This window comes from Monodelphis domestica, chromosome 5 (assembly GCF_027887165.1).
Source record: "Monodelphis domestica isolate mMonDom1 chromosome 5, mMonDom1.pri, whole genome shotgun sequence".
NCBI lineage: Eukaryota > Metazoa > Chordata > Mammalia > Didelphimorphia > Didelphidae > Monodelphis > Monodelphis domestica.
In genome coordinates, this window is record NC_077231.1 from 100219466 (window position 1) to 100228081 (window position 8616).

Below are 8616 nucleotides of genomic sequence, written 5' to 3' on the forward strand. Positions count from 1 at the left end.
TTTTCTACCTGCTAAGGATCCTGAGGCCATAATACCCATTTTAGGGAATTCTGTCAAAATAAAAAAAAATAAAACAAATAAAAATAAAGCCACCAGAAATGTATGGAAGATGGTCTAAATCCGCATTATTCCTAAGATCCTGCACAACTGGCAAACATTTTATGTTAAAAATGAATCAAAGTTAAGTATAAAAGATAAGATCATCTCTCTGCCATCATAGGATACATTTTCAACCTTATTAGTATGTTAACAGATACAATAACAAACAAAAAACTGTTAGGCTGAATTCTGACTCAATGCAGAAATTCCACCCCTATCTCAATCTGGGGGGCAAAAAGTCAGGGAAATAATGGGACCATCCCTCAGGTTGGATGGGAAAATAAATGGGAAAAGAATGACAGAAGAAAGAAAAATGACTCAGCTCCTATTTTGCTTGTTTTCTCTACCAAGAAGCATAACCTCTGGACTTGGTTAAAGATAAAACAAACATTATTAGCTAGAAGTTGAAAGCTGAAACGGAATATATGTAAAGAGATGATAAGAGAGCACCTACCTTCCCTCTATGAGTTTGAAGTGCTTGGTCCCAGACACTTCCTCCCAGAGTACTCAAAGAGCTGGCAGCTACTGACAGTGAGATTTTGTAAAATCCTGGGAGAATGGGAGAGGTGCTGTAAAATTGAAAATGGGCACGCATCCCAATTTAAAAAAAATAAAAGGAAGAGGATGGATTCTTCAAACTCTAGGTCAGTGATGCTGACTTTGATTCCTGGCAAAAATTCTAGAAGCCATTATGAAAGGGGTGGTTTATAAGCTTTTAGAAAAGGAAGAAAAGATTGCTAAAAGTCAGTGTAGCTTCATCAAGAACAGGTCATGCTAGACTAACTTCATTTCCCTTTTTTTTTTCTTTTTTGACAGTTACTAGTCTAGCAGAATAGAGGAATGTCTCAGACATAGAGTATACCTGGACTCCAGCAAGGCATTCATACTGTACTTGGGAACAAGATAAAGAAAAGTAGGCCAGAAAATGATACTGCTAGGTAAATTAAGAATGGGCTGAATGACTGGAACCAAGAAGTACAGCTCCAACTAGAAAAAAGGGGCAAGCAGCAAAGTGGAAGGGATGGGAGGGAGAATAGTAACCTAGCACACTGCCTGGGGTGGGGTGGGGGGAAGTACACCCTGGAATATCTAGAGATTGCTACCCTGATGAAAGTGTGGCCCCTAAGGGGGAAAAATATGATGTTGCTTTCAGAGAGAAGATGGACAAGTTAGTTAAAACTATGGAGGGATTCACAAGAGAAGGAATACAGGAATCGTTGATTTGGACCTGGAGTGAGGGGGCTGATGGATGAGGTCATTGATAGCCATCACCACTAATAGGGAGGCAGACAGAGAAATCCTATGCCTGATCCTTACTACCTATGTGACCTTGGGCAAGTTATTTAATTTTTCTGGATCTCAGTTCCTCCTATGTAAAATGAAGTTGACCTAGATAATCTTAATATCCCTCCTAGTTTTACATCCCTGATTTTTGGTAACCCACTCATTTTTCCATCTTTATCACTCCCCCAGGAAGCTGCTTTCTCCATTCTCTAAATTATCTAACCTAGGACAGAGCCTTGACTGTCCTACTCTAAAAATAATCATTAATAGTTTGACAACAGCTAGAGCAGTGATGGCAAACCTTTTAGAGATTGAGTGCCAGGTCTCACCTCCACCCCCCTCAGACTGAGTGAAGTGCCTGTCCCATCCCCAGAGATCATGTGCCAAGCCCTACCCCTCCTTTGAGTGCTAGGTTCACCATACCCCACTTTTACCCCACAAGGGGGAGGGGGAAAGTGCTCTTATTGGGTTGCTGGGTGGTTGAAGTGAGGAATGTCCTCAGCAAGTATAGAGAGGGGAGAGTGGCTGGAGCACTCTGCTCCCCTCTAGCTCAGCTAACTGTGAGCAGCCCACCTTACCCCCTTGTGCACTCCCATTGGGCTGCTGGGCAGAGGAGAGGGTGAAGTGAAACAATGTTGTCAGGCAAAGAGAGGGAGGGGACCAGCTCTGTCAGAGTCCCTCTGCCATTCTAATAACAAACTCTTGCGGGGGGGGCAATGGCCACATGCCCACAGACAGTACTCTTTGTACCATTTTTGGCATCTGTGCCATAGGTTCGTCATCACTGAGCTAGAGGGAGATGGTTGTAGTTCTTTGCTATTCAACATTTTCATTGAGAAAACCTGATATAAAGATAGAAAGTCCTGAAATCAAATCTGGCCTCAGATACTTCCTAGCTAGGTGACCCTAGGCAAGTCACTTAACCCCATTGCCCAGCCTCTATATCTCTTCTGCCTTAAAACCAATACATAATATTGATTCTAAGATGGAAGGTAAGGATTTTTTTTTAATAAAGCAAAAATATCTTGAGACTGAAGTAATAGACCAAGCCTAACAAAATAGACTACAATAAGCATAAATACAAAGTCAAGCACAAAGACTCAAAAACCAACTTCACAGAGTATTACAACTTAGAAAGTTGACCCATCCATCATTCTTGTGGAAAAGGCAAGGTATTTTGAGGTACTACAAACTTAAGGTGGCTCAAGAGTATAACAAAACCTTGGAAGTCTCTTAGGTGATATTAATAAAAGCCAGGTTCCATGATGAGAAGATGAGCATTTCCTTCTTTCCATATCTTCTGTCCTTTTTAGACCACATCTAGAGCAACGAGGTAATAAATTCTTCTGAACATCATAATTTAGAAAGGACATTGATAAGCTGAAACAGATCCAAAGAAAGGCAACCAGAATAGTGAGAGAATTAGAAACCTTACTGTCCAAGGATTATTGAAATTAATTAGGGATACTTTGCCTAAAAAAGAGAATTGATTCCCCAAGTGACAAATGGTCAAAGGATACAAACAGGCAATTTTCAGATGAAGAAATCAAAGTTATCAATAATCATAAGAAAAATATTTGAAATCACTCTTAATTAGAGAAATGAAAATTAAGACAACTCTGAGGTACCACTTCACACCTATCAGATTAGCCAATGTGACAGTAAAAGAAAATGATAAATGTTGGAGGGAATGTGGCAAAATTGGGACACATGCTTTGTTTCTGAAGTTGTGAACTAATCCAACCATTCTGGAAGACAATTTGGAACTCTAACCAAAGGGCTATAGAACTGTAATACAACTACCAGGTCAGCATCTCAAATAGATCCTAAAAAGGTGGGAAAGACCTACTTGTACAAAAATATTTCTAGCAGCCTTTTGTGTGGTAGTAAAGAATTAGAAATTGAGATGTCCATCAATTGGGGAAAATGACTGAACTAATCACGGTATAGGATGGTTTGGGGATACTATTGTGCTGTAAAAAATGATGAACAGAATGATTCCAGAAAGAACTGATGCAGAGTGAAATAAACAGAACCAGAAAAACATTGTGCACGATAAGAGCAATATTGTGGGATGATCAACTGTGAAAGACTTGGCTACCCTCAGCAATACAATTTTCCAGGACAATTCTGAGGGACTTATGACAAAAAATGCTCTCCACCTCCAGAGAAAGAACTATCAGAGTCAGTTGCACATCAAAGCATACTATCTTTCACAGTCATTTATGTTTTTATTTTGGTGTTATATGAGTATTCTCTTACAACAATGACCAATATGGAAGTATGCTTTGCATGACAATACATGTATAACCCAAATCAAAATGTTTCCCATCTCCAAGAAGAGAGAGGGAAGGGACGGAGAGAGACAATTTGGATCTTAAAATTTTGGAAAACACAAACTGAAAATTGTTATTATATGTAATTGGTGAAAAAAATTTTCAAGACTTTGAAGAAAAAGAGAATTGAAGAGAGAGGGGGGCACAATACTTGCTTTCAAGTATTTCAAAGGTGTCATGAGAAAAAAAGAAACAGCAGACATTCTTCTTGGCCCCAAAGGGCAGGACCTAGAGAGCCATGGTAAGATGTTACAGAGAGATAGATTTAGGGTCCATGGAAGGAAAAAAAATTGAGTTGTCTAAAGAAGAAAAATGGCGTTTGAAAGGGAGGACCTCCAATGGAAGTTTAATGAGTACCTAATGGTCATTGTATAAGGGATTCTAGTTCAGACTTGGGTTGTATTATGTGCCTACTGGGGGTGCTATCCATCTCTAAGATCCTATGATTCCATATGATTAAAAAAAAAAAGATGAATCCCAGGCTGGTAGCAGGTCATGAAAGGTCAGAAAGATTCCTACTGATCCATTCCCCTACCTCAACTATTCAACTGCAAGTTAATCTGCAAGTTGGGCCAGGGCCTCACTTTCTCCAAATCTAAAGTAAGAGAACTGGATTAAAATAAATAACTTCTACCTCACCAGTTTGACAGTTCTGACATTCTCTGATGTTCTAATCTCCCTCCCAGCTCTTCAATTTCCTATTCTAAGGCCCACCTAGCTCTAATAGTCTAGGATCTCAGGTCCCTCTCAATTCTGACATTCTCCGTTCTTAGTTCCCTCCCAGCTCTGGCATTCCCTTTTTTTGAGGCCCCTTCCAGCTCTACCATTCCTTGTTCTAAGATCCGTCCACCCTAACCTTTAGTCAGTGGAAGGTTCTCTAATTCTGTCATTTTGTAAGTCTAGGGGTCTAAGGTTATTTTATTGACTGGTGGTGGGGGTACTGACTCCACCAGATCAGAGGAAGAGAAGAGGAGGAATAAGGGGGGCCCCTGCTGTCCTAACAGCTCTCTTCTCCTTTTCTTTTCTCTTCTCTCATTCCTCTGCCTTTCTCCCCTTTTTGTCCCCTTCTGTCTCTATCCCTTTCTTCCTCTCTTCTGTCTCTTTCTTCTCTTTGTCCTTGTCTGTTTCTCTATCTTTGGGCCTGGGTCTGTCTCTCTGTTTCTATCTCTCACCCTCTCTTCTCTCTCCGCTCTCCGTTTCTCTTTATATCGCTTGTCTCTGCCCCGCTCTTTGTGTCTCTGCGTCTCTCTGTGTCTGTCTCTCTCCCCTCCCTTCCCGCCTCCTTCCCCTTCCTGGCTCCTTCTCCTCTTCTCTCTCTCCTCCCTCCCAGCAGCTCCTTCCCCCTCCTGGCTTCTTCTCTCTCTCCTCCTTCGCCACCCACCTCCGCCTTGCACGTCCAGGCTGCCGGCATGATTGAAACGAGGCAGATAAGACTCAGGTCTCCCAATTAAGTCTGTGCGACTTGATTACAGCTGTTATCATATTTCACTTTCTCTCTCTCCCCGCCACCACAAAACAAATTGGTTCCATAAATTCCCTCTCCAGCCTGGGGGGAGGGGGAAGGGGCGCCCGGGGTCCCTCCCCCGCTTTCCAGCCCTCTCGGAGCCCCGTAATCAACCCGGCCAGCGGTGTGGGGCAAACCTAATAGATTTTAAACAATCCCATTACTTTATAATTTCTATTATTAAGCGCAAATTGCTGCCATTCGCTGTCAATTAAGGAGCTTTAAAAAAAAAAAAAAACATGCAACCTCCTGAAGATGCGCTAATAAATTCCCATCAAATTTCTTTGCAAGCCGCTGCCCCTGGTGGCAGAGCTGGGAATTGGAACCCAGGAGCTCGGGTTTCCAGAAGTGAGGGATGAGGGAAGGAAGGAGAAGCATAGATTGACAGACTGACAAGGACAGAGAGACAAAGACAGAAACAGAGCTAGAAGACCAGAGACAGAGAAACAGGGAGAGATATAGAGACAGAAAGAAGGAAAAAAAAAACAGGAACAAGCGAGAGACAGAGAGAAGCTTACAGACAAGAAACAAATTCAGAGAGAGAGACAGAGAGATACAGAGACAGAGAGAAATGGGGAGAGAGAGACAGCGAGGGGGAAACAGGACAGGAAGGAAGAAGAGAAGAGGAAAAGGAGAGGAGAAAAGATGGATGACAATTGGTAAAGGATATTGCAGATAAGACATCCCAGAAGGATTTCAGTTCTCCTACAAACTGACCTGCACGCCTTCTAACTGAGGCCCTTCCAACTTGAAATTCTGTAATGGTGAAATGTTGAATCTTTTCCCCTTCTATAGGCCTCAATTTCCCTCATCTATAAAATGGGAAGGATTTGGACTAGAGTATCTCTAAGGCCTTCTCCAGCTTCATCCCTATGCCAGATACCAGGGCTAGAAAAGTAGATAGGACAAAGTCCTTGTTCTCATGGAGATTGCAGTGAGGAAATAGGGTAAGAGGTCTATGATGAGAGAGAGAGAGAGAGAGAGAGAGAGAGAGAGAGAGAGAGAGAGAGAGAGAGAGAGAGAGAGAGAGAGAGAGAGTTAGTTCCAAAAGGATGTATACCCTTCTACCCCTCAAAAAGAAAAAGTGAAAGGGTGGCTATATGACTTATTGGATAGACAGCCAGGTCTGGAGATAGGAAGTCCTGGGTCAAATCTATCCTCAGATACTTCCCGCTGTGAGACACTGGGCATGTCACTTAACCCCCATTGCCTAACCCTTGCTGCTCTTCTGCTTTGGAACCAAAAAGCAGTATTGATTCCAGGATGGAAAGAAAGGGTTTTTTTTTTTTTTAAGTGAAATAGGAAAGATCATTTTGGGGGTTAGGAATGAGACAAGGGATAATAAGGAAGAAAAGTTATTCAAGGAAGGCTTCATGAAGGAGATGTTACCTGAGTGTCTTTGAATGACAAAGGTTTCATCAGAGATGGAGAGGAGTGCACACACAAAAATAGGAGTTAAGTATTGAATTAAACAAACCTTCACAGGTCATAGAGTATTAGGCTCATTTTCCTGGAGCCCCCCTTGGTCTAGAAGTGGTCCCCCTCAATACATACACCCATCTACAAGAGGGGAAGACACAGAAACCGGCAGAGAACCAGAAGCTTCCCAGGACTTGTTAGTCTCTCCCTTTCCTTCTTTCTTTATCTCTCTTTCTGCCATCACTCTTGACTGTCTCTCTCTGTCTTTTCCTTTCTGTGTGTCTCTTTATCTGCATGTCTCTCTATCTCTCTGTGTATCTTCTTTTCTCTTTCCCTCTGTTTCCCTCTGTCTTTCTGGACTCTGCCTCTCTACCTCTCTCTGTCTCTCTCTGTCTCTCTCTGTCTCTCTTCTCTCTGTCTCTGTCTCTGTCTCTGTCTCTGTCTCTCTGTCTCTCTCTCTCTGTCTCTGTCTCTGTCTCTCTCTGTCTCTCTCTGTCTCTCTCTCTCTCTCTCTCCCCCCCATCATCTTCCCCTTGCCCCATTCTCTTCCCTCCTCCCTCTGCCTCACCAGCCCTCCAGTCACTTTCCCAAAGCAAGAGGGGGAAGCAGTGGAGGTTAGTTACAAAGAAGATCTGAAATTGCTAGGCTGCCACCTCCTCCCCTTTCCCCCCTGCCCCAAGCACTGGGGATTCTTTCCTTGGGCTCTGTCCTTGGAAACAGAGGGGAAGGCTCCCTTGGGGAATTAGCTTTACTTACCAAGTTGGCTCCAAGGAATAAGTTAGCAACAGCAACTCACTGCCAAGACAGCTAATATGTCTGTTACAAAAATTACTTACTACAAACTTGAGATCGATGAGGATCAAGACCCCAGGAAGGACAGCAATAAATCACAAGAACCCAGGGCACTCCCTGCAGGAACTTCCATCTAGCTCCAGCAGAGTCCTGTGGAGAAATACTTTGGTAAGAATGGGTCCTGCCACCTAGACTCTTCTGCTATGTGAATTGACCCAGTAAGCTCAGTGCCAACCTCCCAGGGCCTCCCACCGTGGAGAACTCATTCCATATTATCTCCTTCCCTCCTCCTACTTGCTACAGTAGGAAGAACAACTTGGGGTTACAAAGGCAGAGTTCCTGGCTCTGCTGCCCACTGGTTCTATGACCATGAGTAAGTGCACCATCATTTCTTAAAACGCTTATAGGCACTTTGGCAGCCCAGAGTACTAAAGCAGGAAGACCTGAGTTCAAATCCTGCCTCAAACACTTATTAGCTGGTGGTTCTAGGGCACTCATTTAATGCCTGCCTTGGTTACCCCTTCTGTAAAGTAGGGATATTAATGGCAACTAGCACCAAGGATTGTTGTGAGAATAAAATAAGATGATATATATAGATATTGTGTTTTTTAGAAAGCACTTGGCAAAGTTTAAAGCACTATAGGAATGCTAGCTCTTATTATTCTCTAAATCTCAGTTTTTCATCTGTAAAATGGGGTGATAATAGTAAGTAATAATAATGAGTAAGAAATAATACTGACATTTTCTTGTCACAGGGTTGTGATAAATTGAGCCCTTTGAAATCTACAGAAATGTTAGTAAATAAATAAAGCTGCTTTTTTCTTCTATTTAGTTCCCCTTCAGACCCTGGTCTCTCTAGTCCCCAGTCTCTGTGGTTACAGAGTTTTAGAATCTTCAAATGATAAGAGTTCTTCAAGACCATCTGACCCAACAGACACTTGTATAATAGTTTTCATTTGGACCTGTATTTGTACCACTGTACAAATACAAAGTCCTCACAACAATTCTGGGAGGTAAGTGCTATCATCATCCCCATTTTATAGATGAGAAAACTGAGACAGAAAGCTCCTCCCCCAATCAAGTCTGCTCCTCCCAATGCTCTCACCATGCCAGTGCCCTCATCCAGAATGATCCCTCCACCAGCTTCTCAAATTTCCCAGGGAAGGGAAGGATCATGTTGTC